The sequence below is a fragment of the Pseudophryne corroboree genome, chromosome 8 (assembly GCF_028390025.1).
Source record: "Pseudophryne corroboree isolate aPseCor3 chromosome 8, aPseCor3.hap2, whole genome shotgun sequence".
Lineage (NCBI taxonomy): Eukaryota > Metazoa > Chordata > Amphibia > Anura > Myobatrachidae > Pseudophryne > Pseudophryne corroboree.
Window position 1 is genome coordinate 205673597 of NC_086451.1, and position 23123 is coordinate 205696719.

A 23123-nucleotide genomic window follows, 5' to 3' on the forward strand; every position below is an offset into this window, starting at 1 on the left:
TCGGATGAGATTGTAGGCACCCCTCAAGTCCAGCTTTGTGAAAATGGTTGCACCACTAACTCTATCAAAGAGCTCAGTAATCAGGGGTAAAGGGTATCGGTTCTTGACGGTAATGTCGTTCAGACCCCTGTAGTCGATGCACGGACGCAGACCACCGTCTTTCTTCTTAACGAAGAAGAAGCCTGCGCCGGCTGGAGAAGAAGATGGTCGGATGAAACCCTTCGCCAGGTTCTCTTTGATGTACTCTTCCATGGAGTGTGTCTCGGGCAGAGACAACGGATAAGTTCGGCCTCGCGGTGGAACCTTCCCTGGAATGAGGTCGATTGGGCAGTCCCATTCTCTATGAGGAGGAAGGATATCAGCAGAGGCTTTACTGAACACATCCGTGAAGTCTTGATATGGAGGAGGCGGAACATCAGTTGACCTGGGGAAGGAAGAACAAACAGGAAGAACTTTGGCTAAACAAGTCTCAGCACAGGAGGGACCCCATGCCAGTATTTGCGTAGTCGTCCAGTCAATTGATGGGTTGTGGAGACGGAGCCATGGAAGGCCTAAAACCACTGGATGTGTGGCTCTTGGAATCACTAAAAAAGAAATATACTCAGAATGAAGAACTCCCACTCTCAGACGAACTGGAAGAGTCCTTAAGGAAATGACTGCGTCAAAAATCTTGCTGCCATCCACGGCAGTCAAAGAGATGGACGAGGACAGTCTCTCGGTGGGTAGGGACCACCGTTTAACATAAGCTTCGGTTATGAAATTCCCAGCTGCTCCGGAATCAAGGAGGGCAATGACGTTCCTGTAACGTTGAGCAATTTGGAGCGACACTGGGAGGTTACAGTCATGAGGAGATGGAGAGGAGATCATCACTCCTAGCCGGCCCTCTCCTTGGCGAACTAGGATCTGGAGTCCCGGACGTTTGGGACAGGCATTGATAGTGTGCGACGGAGCTGCACAGTAGAGACAGAGAGACTCAGAGAGACGTTTTCGGCGCTCAGCAGGAGATAGACGGGAACGACTAATTTGCATAGGCTCATCCTTGGATGGAGATGGTTGACGAGAAGGAGGAGCAGAAGATTTAGGAGTAGATGATCTTCCTCGCTCGGTTGCTCTCTCTCTAAAACGTAGATCAACCTTCGTGCAAAGAGAAATTAGCTCATCCAACTTAGAGGGCAAGTCTCTGGTAGCTAACTCATCCTTGATGCGTTCTGATAAGCCATGCCAGAATGCAGCATACAGGGCCTCGTCGTTCCATGCCAGTTCGGATGCCAGGATTTTAAACTGTATAAGATACTGTCCCACGGTACGTGTTCCCTGGCGTAAACAAAGAATCTCAGATGAAGCAGATGTTATCCGGCCTGGCTCGTCGAAGATGCGCCTGAATGTAGCTACAAAGTCAGTATAGGAGGATAGCAGGGGATCAGACTTCTCCCATAAAGGTGATGCCCAGTCAAGGGCTGAGCCACTGAGAAGGGAGATGATATAGGCAATTTTGGTACGGTCACTGAAGAAATTGCCAGGTAGAAGCTCAAAGTGGATTTCACATTGATTGAGAAATCCCCTGCAGAACCTTGGAGATCCATCAAATTTTGCTGGCGTTGGAAGATGAAGATGTGGACTGGAAATGGGTAAGGTGGGTGGGGTTACAGCTGGTGTCACTGTAGTGGACGCACCGGACGTGCCAGGTCCACGGAGGGTCGTTTGAATCCCATCCAGCCGTGTGGAGAGATCCTGGAGACAGCGGATGATGTGGCCCTGTGCAGCCTCCTGATGTTCAAGTCGGGCTGCCAGTTCTTGCATCGGCCTGGCCGCTTGATCCTGGTCTCCGGCTGGATTCATTAGGTCAGTGCTTACTGTCACAACTGAGGGCCTGAGTTGACGGGAGGCAACCTCAGTTGTAGGGGCTGAGATGTAACGGAACCTGGGAGGTTGTATCAGACCCCTAGACATGTAAGTAACATGTAGAATAACTGCCCGAAGGCGTGACCACGACAACCAGGATAAAAGTCAATGATGTTTATTATGACAAACTCCGTAACACAGCAGAAAATAAGAAAACATAAAAGTCAGCAGGGCAATAATACAGTTCCTGGGTACTACAGGGTGGCAAGGGCCACAGGCACTGGTAGTGTGAGACAGTTCTAATAATCTTCTAGTTGGAAAGTCCTTACCAGGCCTGACTGTAGCAATGGAGAGAACCCAGGATCGTACCAGCTGGTGTTCCAGGAAAGGCTGGGCTGCTGAAGGTAAAACGGCTGCTGTGGATACTGGCTGGAACCAGAGTGTTGTTGGTACGGAGTGGATACTGGCTGGAACCAGTTAAATAATAAACGAACTTGAGAGCGATGAAATAATAATACCGGTGGAGAGTGGTAAACTGCAGAAAGGACACCGGCCCTTTAAGGGAAGCTGTACACTGCTGGAAGCTGGGCTGGAAGCAGGTGATTGACTTGAGAGCGATGAAATAATAATACCGGTGGAGAGTGGTAAACTGCAGAAAGGACACCGGCCCTTTAAGAGAAGTTGTACACTGCTGGAAGCTCGGCTGGAAGCAGGTGATTGCTGTAGCTGGAAACAGGTGAGTCCAGAATGGATCGGAGAGTCAGGCTACACCGCAGATGGAATGCTGGTGCGGGTCTCTATAGCAGAAGTCTGGAGACAGGAGCTGGAACCTGGAAGACAACCACAGGAGAGAGACAAACTGGAACTAGGTTAGCCAACCAAAGCACTGACGCCTTCCTTGTTCAGGCACAGCTTACTTATACCTGCAGCAAGGAAGGGGTTGGCTAGGCAATTATGCAAATCAACAATACAGACAGCAGATTGGTGGAAATGATCAGATGACAAAAACCAAGATGGCTGCGCCCATGCAGACACTTGGAGGGAAGTTTGGTTTGTAATCCATGTGAGAATTGAAACAGTAATGGCGACGCCGGCCACAGGAGACAGGAGACGCCAGACTGACAAGCGCACATTTAACCACGCGGGCACAGCGGAGGCCGCGGCTGATGAAATCACCACTCTGACATTCTGCATGTGGAAACTCAGAAACAGCGGGATCCGGTCCTGGAATGCTGAGCCAGCCTTAGGAGGCATCTGAAGGGTAAGTAATGGCGTCCAGATACCCGGATCGTGACATACTAGTAGTAGGAGTCTGCTGACAGTGTCCAGCAGGTCCGTCATTATATTATATATACCTGCAGTAGTGATATATATATATTTTTTATATCATTATCATCTCTATACTAGCAGACGCAGTATGGTAGTCCACGGCTGTAGCTACCTCTGTGTCGTCAGTCACTCGTCATCCATAAGTATACTAGTATCCATCCATCTCCATTGTTTACCTGAGGTGCCTTTTAGTTGTGCCTATTAAAATATGGAGAACAAAAATGTTGAGGTTCCAAAAATAGGGAAAGATCAAGATCCACTTCCACCTCGTGCTGAAGCTGCTGCCACTAGTCATGGCCGAGACGATGAAATTCCATCAACGTCGTCTGCCAAGGCCGATGCCCAATGTCATAGTACAGAGCATGTAAAATCCAAAACACAAAATATCAGTAAAAAAAGGACTCAAAAATCTAAGATAAAATCGTCGGAGGAGAAGCGTAAACTTGCCAATGTGCCATTTACCACACGGAGTGGCAAGGAACGGCTGAGGCCCTGGCCTATGTTCATGGCTAGTGGTTCAGCTTCACATAAGGATGGAAGCACTCAGCCTCTCGCTAGAAAAATGAAAAGACTTAAGCTGGCAAAAGCACAGCAAAGAACTGTGCGTTCTTCTAAATCACAAATCCCCAAGGAGAGTCCAATTGTGTCGGTTGCGATGCCTGACCTTCCCAACACTGGACGTGAAGAGCATGCGCCTTCCACCATTTGCACGCCCCCTGCAAGTGCTGGAAGGAGCACCTGCAGTCCAGTTCCTGATAGTCAGATTGAAGATGTCAGTGTTGAAGTACACCAGGATGAGGAGGATATGGGTGTTGCTGGCGCTGGGGAGGAAATTGACAAGGAGGATTCTGATGGTGAGGTGGTTTGTTTAAGTCAGGCACCCGGGGAGACACCTGTTGTCCGTGGGAGGAATATGGCCATTGACATGCCTGGTGAAAATACCAAAAAAATCAGCTCTTCGGTGTGGAAGTATTTCAACAGAAATGCGGACAACAGGTGTCAAGCCGTGTGTTGCCTTTGTCAAGCTGTAATAAGTAGGGGTAAGGAAGTTAACCACCTCGGAACATCCTCCCTTATACGTCACCTGCAGCGCATTCATCATAAGTCAGTGACAAGTTCAAAAACTTTGGGCGACAGCGGAAGCAGTCCACTGACCAGTAAATCCCTTCCTCTTGTAAACAAGCTCATGCAAACCACCCCACCAACTCCCTCAGTGTCAATTTCCTCCTTCCCCAGGAATGCCAATAGTCCTGAAGGCCATGTCAATGGCAATTCTGACGAGTCCTCTCCTGCCTGGGATTCCTCCGATGCATCCTTGAGTGTAACGCCTACTGCTGCTGGCGCTGCTGTTGTTGCTGCTGGGAGTCGATGGTCATCCCAGAGGGGAAGTCGTAAGACCACTTTTACTACTTCCACCAAGCAATTGACTGTCCAACAGTCCTTTGCGAGGAAGATGAAATTTCACAGCAGTCATCCTGCTGCAAAGCGGATAACTGAGGCCTTGGCATCCTGGGCGGTGAGAAACGTAGTTCCGGTATCCATCATTACTGCAGAGCCAACTATAGAATTGTTTGAGGTACTGTGTCCCCGGTACCAAATACCATCTAGGTTCCATTTCTCTAGGCAGGCGATACCGAAAATGTACACAGACCTCAGAAAAAGACTCACCAGTGTCCTAAAAAATGCAGTTGTACCCAATGTCCACTTAACCACGGACATGTGGACAAGTGGAGCAGGGCAGACTCAGGACTATATGACTGTGACAGCCCACTGGGTAGATGTATTGACTCCCGCCGCAAGAACAGCAGCGGCGGCACCAGTAGCAGCATCTCGCAAACGCCAACTCTTTCCTAGGCAGGCTACGCTTTGTATCACCGCTTTCCAGAATACGCACACAGCTGAAAACCTCTTACGGCAACTGAGGAAGATCATCGCAGAATGGCTTACCCCAATTGGACTCTCCTGTGGATTTGTGGCATCGGACAACGCCAGCAATATTGTGTGTGCATTAAATCTGGGCAAATTCCAGCACGTCCCATGTTTTGCACATACCTTGAATTTGGTGGTGCAGAATCATTTAAAAAACGACAGGGGCGTGCAAGAGCTGCTGTCGGTGGCCATAAGAATTGCGGGACACTTTCGGCGTACAGGCACCACGTACAGAAGACTGGAGCAACACCAAAAACGCCTGAACCTGCCCTGCCATCATCTGAAGCAAGAAGTGGTAACGAGGTGGAATTCAACCCTCTATATGCTTCAGAGGTTGGAGGAGCAGCAAAAGGCCATTCAAGCCTATACAACTGACCACGATATAGGAGGTGGAATGCACCTGTCTCAAGCGCAGTGGAGAATGATTTCAACGTTGTGCAAGGTTCTGCAACCTTTTGAACTTGCCACACGTGAAGTCAGTTCAGACACTGCCAGCCTGAGTCAGGTCATTCCCCTCATCAGGCTTTTGCAGAAGAAGCTGGAGACATTGAAGGAGGAGCTAACACAGAGCGATTCCGCTAGGCATGTGGGACTTGTGGATGGAGCCCTTAATTCGCTTAACAAGGATTCACGGGTGGTCAATCTGTTGAAATCAGAGCACTACATTTTGGCCACCGTGCTCGATCCTAGATTTAAAACCTACGTTGTATCTCTCTTTCCGGCAGACACAAGTCTGCAGGGGTTCAAAGAACTGCTGGTGAGAAAATTGTCAAGTCAAGCGGAACGCGACCTGTCAACATCTCCTCCTTCACATTCTCCCGCAACTGGGGGTGCGAGGAAAAGGCTCAGAATTCCGAGCCCACCCGCTGGCGGTGATGCAGGGCAGTCTGGAGCGACTGCTGATGCTGACATCTGGTCCGGACTGAAGGACCTGCCAACGATTACGGACATGTCGTCTACTGTCACTGCATATGATTCTCTCACCATTGAAAGAATGGTGGAGGATTATATGAGTGACCGCATCCAAGTAGGCACGTCAGACAGTCCGTACGTATACTGGCAGGAAAAAGAGGCAATTTGGAGGCCCTTGCACAAACTGGCTTTATTCTACCTAAGTTGCCCTCCCACAAGTGTGTACTCCGAAAGAGTGTTTAGTGCCGCCGCTCACCTTGTCAGCAATCGGCGTACGAGGTTACTTCCAGAAAATGTGGAGAAGATGATGTTCATTAAAATGAATTATAATCAATTCCTCCGTGGAGACATTCACCAGCAGCAATTGCCTCCACAAAGTACACAGGGAGCTGTGATGGTGGATTCCAGTGGGGACGAATTGATAATCTGTGAGGAGGGGGATGTACACGGTGATGAATCAGAGGATGATGATGAGGTGGACATCTTGCCTCTGTAGAGCCAGTTTGTGCAAGGAGAGATTAATTGCTTCTTTTTTGGTGGGGGTCCAAACCAACCCGTCATTTCAGTCACAGTCGTGTGGCAGACCCTGTCACTGAAATGATGGGTTGGTTAAAGTGTGCATGTCCTGTTTATACAACATAATGGTGGGTGGGAGTGCCCAAGGACAATTCCATCTTGCACCTCTTTTTTCTTTCATTTTTCTTTGCGTCATGTGCTGTTTGGGGAGTGTTTTTTGGAAGGGCCATCCTGCGTGACACTGCAGTGCCACTCCTAGATGGGCCAGGTGTTTGTGTCGGCCACTAGGGTCGCTTATCTTAGTCACACAGCTACCTCATTGCGCCTCTTTTTTTTCTTCTTTGCGTCATGTGCTGTTTGGGGAGTATTTTTTGGAAGGGCCATCCTGCGTGACACTGCAGTGCCACTCCTAGATGGGCCAGGTGTTTGTGTCGGCCACTAGGGTCGCTGAGCTTAGTCACACACCTACCTCATTGCGCCTCTTTTTTTCTTTGCGTCATGTGCTGTTTGGGGGGTGTTTTTTGGAAGGGCCATCCTGCGTGACACTGCAGTGCCACTCCTAGATGGGCCAGGTGTTTGTGTCGGCCACTTGGGTCGCTGAGCTTAGTCATCCAGCGACCTCGGTGCAAATGTTAGGACTAAAAATAATATTGTGAGGTGTGAGGTGTTCAGAATAGACTGAAAATGAGTGGAAATTATGGTTATTGAGGTTAATAATACTTTGGGATCAAAATGACCCCCAAATTCTATGATTTAAGCTGTTTTTTAGGGTTTTTTGAAAAAAACACCCGAATCCAAAACACACCCGAATCCGACAAAAAAAATTCGGTGAGGTTTTGCCAAAACGCGTTCGAACCCAAAACACGGCCACGGAACCGAACCCAAAACCAAAACACAAAACCCGAAAATTTTCCGGTGCACATCTCTATTATTACCCAGTCTCTTTTAAATCGTGACTGTGTTCCCATTTTTAAATAGCTGCTGAGTATGTTGGCACTATGCATGTAAATGTCAGTAAAGAAATCTAATATACCAACTACTAATGATACATATCCATAGTAGAGATGAGCGGGTTCGGTTTCTTTGAATCCGAACCCGCACGAACTTCACTTTTTTTTTCACGGGTCCGAGCGACTCGGATCTTCCCGCCTTGCTCGGTTAACCCGAGCGCGCCCGAACGTCATCATGACGCTGTCGGATTCTCGCGAGACTCGGATTCTATATAAGGAGCCGCGCGTCGCCGCCATTTTCACACGTGCATTGAGATTGATAGGGAGAGGACGTGGCTGGCGTCCTCTCCATTAGAATAGATTAGAAGAGAGAGAGAGAGATTGTGCAGACAGAGTTTACCACAGTGACCAGTGCAGTTGTTGTTAAGTTAACTTTTATTTAATATATCCGTTCTCTGCTATATCCGTTCTCTGCCTGAAAAAAACGATACACAGCAGTCACACAGTGTGACTCAGTCTGTGTGCACTCAGCTCAGCCCAGTGTGCTGCACATCAATGTATAAAAGCTTATAATAATTGTGGGGGAGACTGGGGAGCACTGCAGGTTGTTATAGCAGGAGCCAGGAGTACATAATATTATATTAATTTAAAATTAAACAGTGCACACTTTTGCTGCAGGAGTGCCACTGCCAGTGTGACTAGTGGTGACCAGTGCCTGACCACCAGTATAGTAGTATATTGTTGTATACTATCTCTTTATCAACCAGTCTATATTAGCAGCAGACACAGTACAGTGCGGTAGTTCACGGCTGTGGCTACCTCTGTGTCGGCAGTCGGCACTCGGCAGGCAGTCCGTCCATCCATAATTGTATAATTATATACCACCTAACCGTGGTATTTTTTTTTCTTTCTTTATACCGTCGTCATAGTCATACTAGTTGTTACGAGTATACTACTATCTCTTTATCAACCAGTGTACAGTGCGGTAGTTCACGGCTGTGGCTACCTCTGTGTCGGCAGTCGGCAGGCAGTCCGTCCATCCATAATTGTATTATTATAATATATACCACCTAACCGTGGTTTTTTTTTCATTCTTTATACCGTCATAGTGTCATACTAGTTGTTACGAGTATACTACTATCTCTTTATCAACCAGTGTACAGTGCGGTAGTTCACGGCTGTGGCTACCTCTGTGTCGGCAGTCGGCAGGCAGTCCGTCCATCCATAATTGTATTATAATATATACCACCTAACCGTGTTTTTTTTTTCATTCTTTATACCGTCATAGTGTCATACTAGTTGTTACGAGTATACTACTATCTCTTTATCAACCAGTGTACAGTGCGGTAGTTCACGGCAGTGGCTACCTCTGTGTCGGCAGTCGGCAGGCAGTCCGTCCATCCATAATTGTATTATAATATATACCACCTAACCGTGGTTTTTTTTTCATTCTTTATACCGTCATAGTCAGTCATACTAGTTGTTACGAGTATACTACTATCTCTTTATCAACCAGTGTACAGTGCGGTAGTTCACGGCTGTGGCTACCTCTGTGTCGGAACTCGGCAGGCAGTCCGTCCATCCATAATTGTATTACAATATATACCACCTAACCGTGGTTTTTTTTTCATTCTTTATACCGTCATAGTCAGTCATACTAGTTGTTACGAGTATACTACTATCTCTTTATCAACCAGTGTACAGTGCGGTAGTTAACGGCTGTGGCTACCTCTGTGTCGGAACTCGGCAGGCAGTCCGTCCATCCATAATTGTATTATTATAATATATACCACCTAACCGTGGTTTTTTTTTCATTCTTTATACCGTCATAGTGTCATACTAGTTGTTACGAGTATACTACTATCTCTTTATCAACCAGTGTACAGTGCGGTAGTTCACGGCTGTGGCTACCTCTGTGTCGGCAGTCGGCAGGCAGTCCGTCCATCCATAATTGTATTATAATATATACCACCTAACCGTGGTTTTTTTTTCATTCTTTATACCGTCATAGTCAGTCATACTAGTTGTTACGAGTATACTACTATCTCTTTATCAACCAGTGTACAGTGCGGTAGTTCACGGCTGTGGCTACCTCTGTGTCGGAACTCGGCAGGCAGTCCGTCCATCCATAATTGTATTACAATATATACCACCTAACCGTGGTTTTTTTTTCATTCTTTATACCGTCATAGTCAGTCATACTAGTTGTTACGAGTATACTACTATCTCTTTATCAACCAGTGTACAGTGCGGTAGTTCACGGCTGTGGCTACCTCTGTGTCGGAACTCGGCAGGCAGTCCGTCCATCCATAATTGTATTATTATAATATATACCACCTAACCGTGGTTTTTTTTTCATTCTTTATACCGTCATAGTGTCATACTAGTTGTTACGAGTATACTACTATCTCTTTATCAACCAGTGTACAGTGCGGTAGTTCACGGCTGTGGCTACCTCTGTGTCGGCACTCGGCAGGCAGTCCGTCCATCCATAATTGTATTATAATATATACCACCTAACCGTGGTTTTTTTTTTCATTCTTTATACCGTCATAGTCAGTCATACTAGTTGTTACGAGTATACTACTATCTCTTTATCAACCAGTGTACAGTGCGGTAGTTCACGGCTGTGGCTACCTCTGTGTCGGAACTCGGCAGGCAGTCCGTCCATCCATAATTGTATTACAATATATACCACCTAACCGTGGTTTTTTTTTCATTCTTTATACCGTCATAGTCAGTCATACTAGTTGTTACGAGTATACTACTATCTCTTTATCAACCAGTGTACAGTGCGGTAGTTCACGGCTGTGGCTACCTCTGTGTCGGCACTCGGCAGGCAGTCCGTCCATCCATAATTGTATTACAATATATACCACCTAACCGTGGTTTTTTTATACCACCTAACCGTGGCAGTCCGTCCATAATTGTATACTAGTATCCAATCCATCCATCTCCATTGTTTACCTGAGGTGCCTTTTAGTTCTGCCTATAAAATATGGAGAACAAAAAAGTTGAGGTTCCAAAATTAGGGAAAGATCAAGATCCACTTCCACCTCGTGCTGAAGCTGCTGCCACTAGTCATGGCCGAGACGATGAAATGCCAGCAACGTCGTCTGCCAAGGCCGATGCCCAATGTCATAGTACAGAGCATGTCAAATCCAAAACACCAAATATCAGAAAAAAAAGGACTCCAAAACCTAAAATAAAATTGTCGGAGGAGAAGCGTAAACTTGCCAATATGCCATTTACCACACGGAGTGGCAAGGAACGGCTGAGGCCCTGGCCTATGTTCATGGCTAGTGGTTCAGCTTCACATGAGGATGGAAGCACTCAGCCTCTCGCTAGAAAACTGAAAAGACTCAAGCTGGCAAAAGCACCGCAAAGAACTGTGCGTTCTTTGAAATCCCAAATCCACAAGGAGAGTCCAATTGTGTCGGTTGCGATGCCTGACCTTCCCAACACTGGACGTGAAGAGCATGCGCCTTCCACTATTTGCATGCCCCCTGCAAGTGCTGGAAGGAGCACCCGCAGTCCAGTTCCTGATAGTCAGATTGAAGATGTCAGTGTTGAAGTACACCAGGATGAGGAGGATATGGGTGTTGCTGGCGCTGGGGAGGAAATTGACCAGAAGGATTCTGATGGTGAGGTGGTTTGTTTAAGTCAGGCACCCGGGGAGACACCTGTTGTCCGTGGGAGGAATATGGCCGTTGACATGCCAGGTGAAAATACCAAAAAAATCAGCTCTTCGGTGTGGAGGTATTTCACCAGAAATGCGGACAACAGGTGTCAAGCCGTGTGTTCCCTTTGTCAAGCTGTAATAAGTAGGGGTAAGGACGTTAACCACCTCGGAACATCCTCCCTTATACGTCACCTGCAGCGCATTCATAATAAGTCAGTGACAAGTTCAAAAACTTTGGGTGACAGCGGAAGCAGTCCACTGACCAGTAAATCCCTTCCTCTTGTAACCAAGCTCACGCAAACCACCCCACCAACTCCCTCAGTGTCAATTTCCTCCTTCCCCAGGAATGCCAATAGTCCTGCAGGCCATGTCACTGGCAAGTCTGACGAGTCCTCTCCTGCCTGGGATTCCTCCGATGCAACCTTGCGTGTAACGCCTACTGCTGCTGGCGCTGCTGTTGTTGCCGCTGGGAGTCGATGGTCATCCCAGAGGGGAAGTCGTAAGCCCACTTGTACTACTTCCAGTAAGCAATTGACTGTTCAACAGTCCTTTGCGAGGAAGATGAAATATCACAGCAGTCATCCTACTGCAAAGCGGATAACTGAGTCCTTGACAACTATGTTGGTGTTAGACGTGCGTCCGGTATCCGCCGTTAGTTCACAGGGAACTAGACAATTTATTGAGGCAGTGTGCCCCCGTTACCAAATACCATCTAGGTTCCACTTCTCTAGGCAGGCGATACCGAGAATGTACACGGACGTCAGAAAAAGACTCACCAGTGTCCTAAAAAATGCAGTTGTACCCAATGTCCACTTAACCACGGACATGTGGACAAGTGGAGCAGGGCAGGGTCAGGACTATATGACTGTGACAGCCCACTGGGTAGATGTATGGACTCCCGCCGCAAGAACAGCAGCGGCGGCACCAGTAGCAGCATCTCGCAAACGCCAACTCTTTCCTAGGCAGGCTACGCTTTGTATCACCGCTTTCCAGAATACGCACACAGCTGAAAACCTCTTACGGCAACTGAGGAAGATCATCGCGGAATGGCTTACCCCAATTGGACTCTCCTGTGGATTTGTGGCATCGGACAACGCCAGCAATATTGTGTGTGCATTAAATATGGGCAAATTCCAGCACGTCCCATGTTTTGCACATACCTTGAATTTGGTGGTGCAGAATTTTTTAAAAAACGACAGGGGCGTGCAAGAGATGCTGTCGGTGGCCAGAAAAATTGCGGGACACTTTCGGCGTACAGGCACCACGTACAGAAGACTGGAGCACCACCAAAAACTACTGAACCTGCCCTGCCATCATCTGAAGCAAGAAGTGGTAACGAGGTGGAATTCAACCCTCTATATGCTTCAGAGGTTGGAGGAGCAGCAAAAGGCCATTCAAGCCTATACAATTGAGCACGATATAGGAGATGGAATGCACCTGTCTCAAGTGCAGTGGAGAATGATTTCAACGTTGTGCAAGGTTCTGATGCCCTTTGAACTTGCCACACGTGAAGTCAGTTCAGACACTGCCAGCCTGAGTCAGGTCATTCCCCTCATCAGGCTTTTGCAGAAGAAGCTGGAGGCATTGAAGAAGGAGCTAACACGGAGCGATTCCGCTAGGCATGTGGGACTTGTGGATGCAGCCCTTAATTCACTTAACAAGGATTCACGGGTGGTCAATCTGTTGAAATCAGAGCACTACATTTTGGCCACCGTGCTCGATCCTAGATTTAAAGCCTACCTTGGATCTCTCTTTCCGGCAGACACAGGTCTGCTGGGGTTGAAAGACCTGCTGGTGACAAAATTGTCAAGTCAAGCGGAACGCGACCTGTCAACATCTCCTCCTTCACATTCTCCCGCAACTGGGGGTGCGAGGAAAAGGCTCAGAATTCCGAGCCCACCCGCTGACGGTGATGCAGGGCAGTCTGGAGCGACTGCTGATGCTGACATCTGGTCCGTACTGAAGGACCTGACAACGATTACGGACATGTCGTCTACTGTCACTGCATATGATTCTCTCAACATTGATAGAATGGTGGAGGATTATATGAGTGACCGCATCCAAGTAGGCACGTCACACAGTCCGTACTTATACTGGCAGGAAAAAGAGGCAATTTGGAGGCCCTTGCACAAACTGGCTTTATTCTACCTAAGTTGCCCTCCCACAAGTGTGTACTCCGAAAGAGTGTTTAGTGCCGCCGCTCACCTTGTCAGCAATCAGCGTACGAGGTTACATCCAGAAAATGTGGAGAAGATGATGTTCATTAAAATGAATTATAATCAATTCCTCCGCGGAGACATTGACCAGCAGCAATTGCCTCCACAAAGTACACAGGGAGCTGAGATGGTGGATTCCAGTGGGGACGAATTGATAATCTGTGAGGAGGGGGATGTACACGGTGATATATCGGAGGGTGAAGATGAGGTGGACATCTTGCCTCTGTAGAGCCAGTTTGTGCAAGGAGAGATTAATTGCTTCTTTTTTGGGGGGGGTCCAAACCAACCCGTCATATCAGTCACAGTCGTGTGGCAGACCCTGTCACTGAAATGATGGGTTGGTTAAAGTGTGCATGTCCTGTTTTGTTTATACAACATAAGGGTGGGTGGGAGGGCCCAAGGATAATTCCATCTTGCACCTCTTTTTTCTTTTCTTTTTCTTTGCATCATGTGCTGATTGGGGAGGGTTTTTTGGAAGGGACATCCTGCGTGACACTGCAGTGCCACTCCTAGATGGGCCCGGTGTTTGTGTCGGCCACTAGGGTCGCTAATCTTACTCACACAGCTACCTCATTGCGCCTCTTTTTTTCTTTGCGTCATGTGCTGTTTGGGGAGGGTTTTTTGGAAGGGACATCCTGCGTGACACTGCAGTGCCACTCCTAGATGGGCCCGGTGTTTGTGTCGGCCACTAGGGTCGCTAATCTTACTCACACAGTCAGCTACCTCATTGCGCCTCTTTTTTTCTTTGCGTCATGTGCTGTTTGGGGAGGGTTTTTTGGAAGGGCCATCCTGCGTGACACTGCAGTGCCACTCCTAGATGGGCCCGGTGTTTGTGTCGGCCACTAGGGTCGCTAATCTTACTCACACAGCTACCTCATTGCGCCTCTTTTTTTCTTTGCGTCATGTGCTGTTTGGGGAGGGTTTTTTGGAAGGGCCATCCTGCGTGACACTGCAGTGCCACTCCTAGATGGGCCCGGTGTTTGTGTCGGCCACTAGGGTCGCTAATCTTACTCACACAGCTACCTCATTGCGCCTCTTTTTTTCTTTGCGTCATGTGCTGTTTGGGGAGGGTTTTTTGGAAGGGACATCCTGCGTGACACTGCAGTGCCACTCCTAGATGGGCCCGGTGTTTGTGTCGGCCACTAGGGTCGCTTATCTTACTCACACAGCGACCTCGGTGCAAATTTTAGGACTAAAAATAATATTGTGAGGTGTGAGGTATTCAGAATAGACTGAAAATGAGTGTAAATTATGGTTTTTGAGGTTAATAATACTTTGGGATCAAAATGACCCCCAAATTCTATGATTTAAGCTGTTTTTTAGTGTTTTTGGAAAAAAACACCCGAATCCAAAACACACCCGAATCCGACAAAAATAATTCGGTGAGGTTTTGCCAAAACGCGTTCGAACCCAAAACACGGCCGCGGAACCGAACCCAAAACCAAAACACAAAACCCGAAAAATTTCAGGCGCTCATCTCTAATCCATAGCAGGCGCTAATTCAGACCGGATCATAGATGTGTGAAAAAACGCATATCTACGATCGAATTGTTTCAGACCGGATCATAGATGTGTGAAAAAACGCATATCTACGATCGAATTGTTTGACATGCGGGTGGACACCCAGCACAGGGCAAGTCTGCCACGCATGCCAAATCCATCCCCCCGCAGACATGCGAAAGCATCACACGGCAGCGATACTTTCGCATGTTTCGAGTAGCCCTCTGCCTACGCAGCCTAGGCTGCAAAGGCAGATGGCTACCCGCCATGTTAAGGGCCGCAGTGGCTGCATGTGACATCACACAGCCACCGTGACCCACCCCAGCAATTGTCCGGACACATCTCCATTGTCCGGACCGCGCCCCTTAAACGGAGCATCGACGCCTACAAAATGCGGCATTAATGTACCATTCCTGCCCCCTTTAGGTCCAGTTTAGGACCTTGCACATGCGCGTACCAGTGTACGCACATGTGCAGATGTGCAAAAATTGCTTCATAGCGATTTTTACACATCAGCAACAGGGTCTGGATTAGGCCCCATGTCACAACAATACATAAATCCAGCAGTTATATAGTTACATAGTTACATAATTTCTGAGGTTGAAAAAGACAATTTGTCCATCGAGTTCAACCTGTTTGTGTTCTCCTACGCTGTATTATTTTTAGGACTAATTTTATCTGTTGATAAAGTCGGCCGTTGTGTTTTTTTCCTCATTTTATTATAACTATAGTACCTGGTCTATGCACTATAACCCTGTATATCTTTATCCATTAGGAATTTATCTAGCCCATTCTTGAAAGTATTGACCGAGTCCGCCATTACTACTCTATCTGGCAGGGAATTCCAAACTTGTATTGTCCTTACTGTGAAAAAACCTTTTCAACTCTGTATGCGGAATCTCCTCTCCTCTAACCTAAGTGGGTGTAAACGTGTCTTCTGTGTTGATCTTACCAAAAACAGATCCCCGCAAGCTCTGTGTATTGTCCCCTTCAATATTTAAAAATGTTGATCAAGTCTCCTCTTAGTCTCTTTTACAGTGTAAACATGTCAAGCCTTGCAAGTCTTTCCTGGTATTCCAGAGTCCATCCCCTTCATTAGTTTGGTCGCCCCTGTCTCTGAACCTTTTCTAGTTCCAGGATATCCTTTTGGTAGTAAGGTGCCCAAAATTGTGTGCAGTATTCCAGATGAGGCCTCACTAGGGATTTATATAGTGGGAGTATAACACTTTCATCCCTTGCATAAATTCCCCTCTTTATGCATGCTAGTACCTTATTTGCCTTTTTTGCTGCAATCCCACATTGGGGACTGCTGCTAAGTTTGTTATTTATGTGTACTCCTACGTCTTTTTCCAGTACGGAGTCCCCTAAAATCACCCCATTTAGTATGTAGATGTTATTTTGTTCTTGCTACCAATTTTCATTAACTTGCACTTGTCTGTATTGAAACTCATTCTCCATTTTGCTGCCCATGATTCCAGTTTAAATAAGTAATTCTGGAGAGACTCAATATCCCCCTCTGAATTTATAGCCTTACATAGTTTGGTATCGTCTGCAAAAATTTGCACTATGCTCTCTAGACCTACTGCTAAATCGTTAATGAAAATGTTGAACAATAGTGGTCCAAGTACAGGCACTTGTGGCACACCACTTAGTACTTCAGTCCAATTTGAAAAAGTTCCATTTACCACAATGCGCTGCTCCCTATTATCTAACTAATTACTAACCCAAGTGCATATTGTGCTCCCTAGCCCCAGTTCTTGTAACTTATAGATAAGTGTCATGTGTGGCACTGTGTCAAAAGCTTTAACAAAGTCTAAAAATATTACATCCACCACCTTACCTTGTTCAAGGTTCGCACTAACTGTTTCATAAAAACCTAGTAAGTTTGTTTGACATGATCTATCGTTCACAAATCCATGTTGTTTCCTATTAATAACCTTTTTGGCTTCAAGGATCTTCTGTATACTATCCCTTAGAATGCTTTCTAGTACTTTCCCCAATATAGATGTAAGACATACTGGTCTATAATTACCTGGTTCAGCTTTACTTCCCTTTTTGAAAATCGGCACTACTTTCGCTATACGCCAGTCTTTGGGAACCATGCCTGGTGTAAGTGAATCATTGAAGATTAAAAGTAGAGATCTTGCTAATTTGGATTGTAGCTCCATGAGAACCCTTAGGTGAATACCGACGGGACCAGGTGACTTATTAATCTTAGTTTTTTTTAGTCGGTCACAGACTTCCTCCTCACTTAAATATGCACTTAGCAGTGGGACATTATCTTTATTGAGGTTCGGTGTTAGTTCTTGCATCTGGTCCTCTATTGTAAATACCGATGAGAAAAACTTGTTTAATTTATCCGCTATGTCGCTATTGTTTTTGATTAAGACTCCCAGTTTGTCCTTTAAAGGGCCAATACTCTCCTTCTTTAATCTTTTGCTGTTGATATATTAAAAAAAAAATTGGGGTTTGATTTACTTTCCTTGGCTACAAGCTTTTCAGTTTCTACTTTAGCCACTCTTATTTCTTTTTTGCATATTTTGTTGCAATCCTAATAGTACTGGAATGACTGCGCCTTCCCGTCTGATTTGTATTTTTTAATGCCTTTTTTGCCCATTAGTTCCTTAATATTTTTGTTAAGCCACATTGGTTTGGAGTTTTTAGTCCTTTGTTTGCTGCCCATAGGAATACATTTACGAGTATTCTCATCGAGCAGTGATTTTAACACCTCCCATTTCTCCGTAGTGTTTTTCCTTGAAACAAAATTTCCCATTCAGTTTCCTTTAAAGCTTCCCTCATCATGTCAAAGTTGGCTTTGCTAAAGTTCAGACAGAAGGACTATGCAATCTGGTGGGACTTGTAGTTCCACAGTGTGGCTAGATGTATTGCATAGGTACTGGGAGAAATAGAATTCCTAGTGTGGGGCAGAAGAACAAAGGCACATGGCGGGAACAATTTTACATCAAAGTTTGCTGTTGTCAGCGGCAATAATATAGAGATGGCCCTGCTGCTGAGCAGAGCACCTACACCACTCAAACCCAGTATTCTGTGTGCAGCGCTTCACAGCACCATAGAGCCAGAAGCACAGGGCGGCAGAGCATCAGCAACAGCTACCAAAGAGACTGCGCAGCTGGTTGCGGTGCATACAAATGGGTCTCTGGTGGATGTGGCCGGTTTCACCCTTAGCGCAAGTGCACTGTGTGCTGAGCACCATCAATGCCATCCTAGTTATGGTGCTGACTGCCACTCACACACCCAGCACACCAGTAATCCAAAGGGCCCAGAGTATTGACTAGGCCCACTTTTCTAACTCTGTTAATAGTAATTAGAACAGGTTCAATAATAATAATAATAATAATAATACTAATAATAATAATCAGCAAAATGTAATTATTATATGTATTTCTGGTCTGAATTTCACCAGTGAAAGTGTTAACTCAGTGGGGGAGATTCAAATGTTTGAAAAGTCGGTTTGGTGTCTTTTTTTTCCTGTCTTTTAGATAGGAGAAAACAGACACCCAACTGACTTCTCTAACATTTGAATCTCCCCCAGTGAATGAGCAGAGAACCTCTTAGATAACAGGTGCAACTGAAAATAGTGTTAAGCATGCTGGCACCCACCATTAGCTAACGCACTTTTGAGCAGAAGAGCAGAAGAGAGACCACAGTAAAGAAATTATTTGGACAGGGAATCCTACTTAGAGATGGCAAAAGAATAAGGCAAAGTTAAAGGAGTAAGGGGAGAGATATACAAGGGAGAGACCTATGGTGATTGCAAGAAAGGGTCTAAAGAAGAGGGACAAATGTCAGACGAGAAGTGTATGGGGAGTTGAGAATAAGAGAGGTTATCAAAACAAAAAAGAGAAAAAAAATGAATGAGGTGCCAGGCAGCAGTTAAAATTTAGAGGTAGTAAAACTGAGAAGTTAGTGATGATACAGGAACAACTGAACAGTCAGCTACTTTGACAGTTAGTATGGGTACATATTATACCAAAGGTTCTTAAATTTGGTTTTCAGGACGGATGTGGTACAGTATGTTAGGTAGATTAGACTTAGGTCGACAGTGTCTAGGTCGACCACTATATGTCGACAGTAAGTAGGTCGACATGTACTAGGTAGACATGAAAAAAGGCCCACATGAGTTTTTTTACTTTTATTGGTGTTGTTTTCTCCGTACAGTGACCGGGAACCCCAATTAGTGTACTATGTCCCCTTGCATGGCTCGCTACGCTCGCCATGCTTCGGGTAAGGCACAGGTTACCGTTCCCAATTGTAGTCCACGTGGATCGTAAAGTATGAAAAAGTTTAAAAAATGAAAACAAGTGTGAAAAACTCATGTCGACCTAGAACATGTCGACCTAGAGTCCCTGTTGACCTAGAAACCATGTTGACCTACTTACTGTCGACCAATAGTGGTCGACCTAGACAGTGTCGACCTACTTACTGTCAACCTAAAGACCGGATCCCCTTCAGGACCCCAAACAGTTCATGTTTTCCAGGTCTCCTCACAGAGGGGTGAATGTATTAGACCCACATGTGTCTTGCGGGTATCACTTCCTGCTTTGCCTCTTTACAGAGTTGAAGCAAGAAGCTACATCGACAATACGTATTATAATCTTGTCTACTGGAGCGGGGGAGTGAAAACTCGGCGATCGATGCTAGAGCACACAGTTTTTAAAATGTGAAGTTGTTGATACACAGTGCACCTGCCGGAGGGCCTGGGAAACGTGACCTGTCTGGGGTCCTTGGGGGCCGAGTTTGGGAACCACTTGTTTAGTGTGTATGTTACTTTACACCACTGCATCACCCTTGTTTAGTGTGTATGTTACTTTACACTGCTGCATCACCCTTGTTTAGTGTGTATGTTACTTTACACCGCAGCATCACCATGTCACACCATCAGAAGGGGTGTACCCAGAGTAAGGGATCTATTTACGAAGCCTTGGATGGAGATACAATGGATTGAGATAAAGGGGGTCATTCCGATCCTATCGCTCGCTGCAGTTTATCGCAGCGCAGCGATTGGGTTGGAACTGCACATGCGCCTGCGCCACAGTGCGCCAGTGCATGCCAGATGGCCGAAGGCCGTCGCTGCCTAGCAATCGCCTCTGAGGCAGAGGCAGTCACTGGGCAGGTGGGGGCTGGATGGCGGCATTGAGCCGCCATTTAGGGGGCGTGGCCGGACCGTTGGGGGAGTGGGCCGCGGCAGCTGCGTGATGTCACACGCAGCCGCTGCGACCCGGGGCAGCGAAGAGGTTCTCCTGGCCAGCCACAGGAGCTGCGCTGGCCGGGAGTAACTCCTGAGATGCAAAAACATCGCCGCTGTGCGATGCTTTTGCATTTCTGCGGTGGGGGGGGGTCACACTGACATTCGGGGTGGACTAGCTCTGTGCTGGGCGTCCCCCCCGCATGTCTGAGTGCCTGATTGTAGATGTGCGAAATTTAGCACAGCTACGAACAACTCGGAATGACCCCCAAAGTGCCAACCTGCTGCTGTCATTTTTCAAACCCAGCCTGTGACATGGCAGTTAGGAGCTGATTGACTGATACTTTATTTCCATCCACTTTATCTCCATCCAAGGCTTAGTAAATAGACACCCAGGTCTGTTTAATGGCAAATAGTCAGTTGGACAATATTTTAGTAAGCTTATTATTAGTTTGTCAGTATAATAGCAATTAGTCAGTCAGGAGCTAACATTCTATCACAGTCAGTGACTTACTGTACTAACATTTTATCAACTAGTCTTATAAATAGTTTTTCTAGATATTTTTTGAATTAAGCAATGAGAAAAAATAAGATGATAGCATAACATAAGCATCTAATGGTGGCTATACACTTGTGAGATAATCAGTGCTAACCTTCGATTTCGACTGGATCTGTGCGAGAAATTGAAGGATTGTATGCACATTTTAGGTACCTTTCGACGCGATGCGCGGGCACGCTGGTCAAATCTCGCGTCTCAAGATAGTATGTGCTGCACTTAATATTTATTGAATCGCAGCGCGATCGCATGCTTTTTTTTACCACTTTCGATTTATCACACTGCGATGTGCGATATGCGAAGACAGGAGCCAACTTCCTGGACACTCTTCTTCCCCTCACTGCGCACATGACTGGAGAGGAGGCTGCAAGCACGCTGCTGAGCTCCCAAACACACCGCACAAGGTAGGCAGGCTATACCACTGGCCACCAATGATTATTATGCTGTTTTACCACCACTGCCCACCATTATGCTGCTGCACCCACCATTATACTTAAAAGGAAAAGTGAACTCTGGTGCACAGAAAGGTCAGCCCAATCAAACCCCTATACCTGCCCAAATACAGGTAGAAATACAATGCAATAAAAAGGGAGGGAGTATGATCAAAGGCGCCCAAAATGTATTGGAAGAGGTGAAGAAACAATCAACATCAAAAATACCAAAACAGATGGATAAATAATAAAATTTCAACTATACGGTTTGATTCTTCAAGCGAACTCATTAAGTCATCCGTCTGTGGCAAATGTCCTCAATGAATATGTAAGACAAAATATTAAAAGAGAACCAATGTGTAGTAAATTATGAAAAAAGTCTATTTGAAATGGTGTCCAGAAAATGGAGCCCTGTTGAATTGAGAACTTGATAGCAGAAAGAACAGAATCTCGCCACCAATTCTTTCAGGATTAAGAGCGTACCAAAACTCACATCAAAGGGAACAGGAAAAAGCACATAAAGGTATCTTTATCTTGTCAATAAATAAAGGCACAGCGTACCCCACTCACGTGTTTAACAGATGTTTTCCATATATAAAGGTATCTTTAAACAATGGTCCAGCGAAGTCAATTTCAATAAAAATGAAAATTTTATTTGACAAAAGCCAATTTAAAAAAACAAAACAAGCAATCAAAGTGCAAATGACCTCACTCATGTGGTAACAACAGGGGGCATGGGGAGAAGATGTTAATAAGCTCCAATACAAGAGGGCAGCTGTGGTACTACAAAGATCTCCACTTCCTCCTGGAGAAATGGTCAGCTTAGGAGTCCCTAGTGGTGATGGCAGAGTCCGAGGAGGGAAGTCTGGATGTGGAGGAGGCCGAAGGGGTAAGTTGCTTTTTAAATTGTTTTTACCTTGTACATTCCTCCTGCCAAGCCACAGCTCCTTCCATTGAAGAAGACATTATATTTTTGAAACAACAAATATGGTCCTTTAAAGAGAACAAAGGACCAAAAAAGCAACTATAAGCCTTTTCCTGGGCACACTTGAAAAAATTGAAATTATGAAATTATTTAGACATAACTTTTATTAATGTATACTTTAAGAAAAAGCGAGAGCTGGCATCAATAATTATAGAACAAAGGTGTTCATAAGTACGAATGTACCTGTCATAGGCAAGATAATAATTTAAGTGAGCGAAAATAAATAGAGCCTCATTCAAAAAAATTAATCATATATATCCTCTATGGTCAGAATTTTGTATGAGTGAGGTCACTACCTCGCTATAGTCTAATAAATGCTGTAACCTGAGACCAGGTTGATACACTGGGTCCCAAAATGTTTTAGCTGCTGGAGAGTAAAATACCTACGGTACCTAGTATTCCCTGGTGGTTCCCCATCCAGGTACTGACCAGGCCCTGCAGTGCTTGGCTTCCAAGATCAGACGAGTTTGGGCATACTCAGTGCGGTCTGACCGTAGGTAGGTCCGTCTCCTAGGCGCACCGTCAACCGATTATGTTGGGACCCAGGAAGTCAATCACAGAATGAGTACCAGGCTATGTTTATATCAGAGAATGGGATAAGTACCAGTTTTTGTTAGTATCAGAGAATATTGATGCAATAAATTGCTAAATTGTGACTAAATGATCTAATCAATTGTGATTTGAGGCAAAAATAATAACTGTGAGGTCTTGGGGTTGGAATTTCCAAGATCAAACTCTACCATTTGCTCTCAAATAATCTAAGCAACAGGAGGGCTTTGTAGCGCCCACAATAATCAGGACAATGGAAAATACGTCTGAGGTACAAAAAACCCTAATTCTCTAATAATGAATTTTGCATTATAATTAGCAGTTACTGCCGTCCCTTGTGAGAGGGTTTCTCTGTCTCCCCCCTTGCCCAGCAATCATGCACCACAAGGAAATATTAAGCACAAAATGCAACACATTAATTTGAATTAATCAACTTTCCCCTATTAGCTAGGGAAGTATATGGTGGACTTTATGAGAGAACACGGGGGAGCTGTGGTTTGGGCAAGAGGAACCCGTTTTT

General features: G+C 45.8%; 1 long non-coding RNA gene and 1 pseudogene across 1 annotated transcript in view; one reads left to right on the top strand and one right to left on the bottom strand.

Moving 5' to 3' along the window:
* Nucleotides 1-23123, top strand: part of LOC134947616 (uncharacterized) — a 70276-nt gene that overhangs the window by 34668 nt on the left and 12485 nt on the right. The window lies entirely within an intron of this gene.
* LOC134950636 (5S ribosomal RNA) lies at nt 22435-22553 on the bottom strand (annotated as a pseudogene).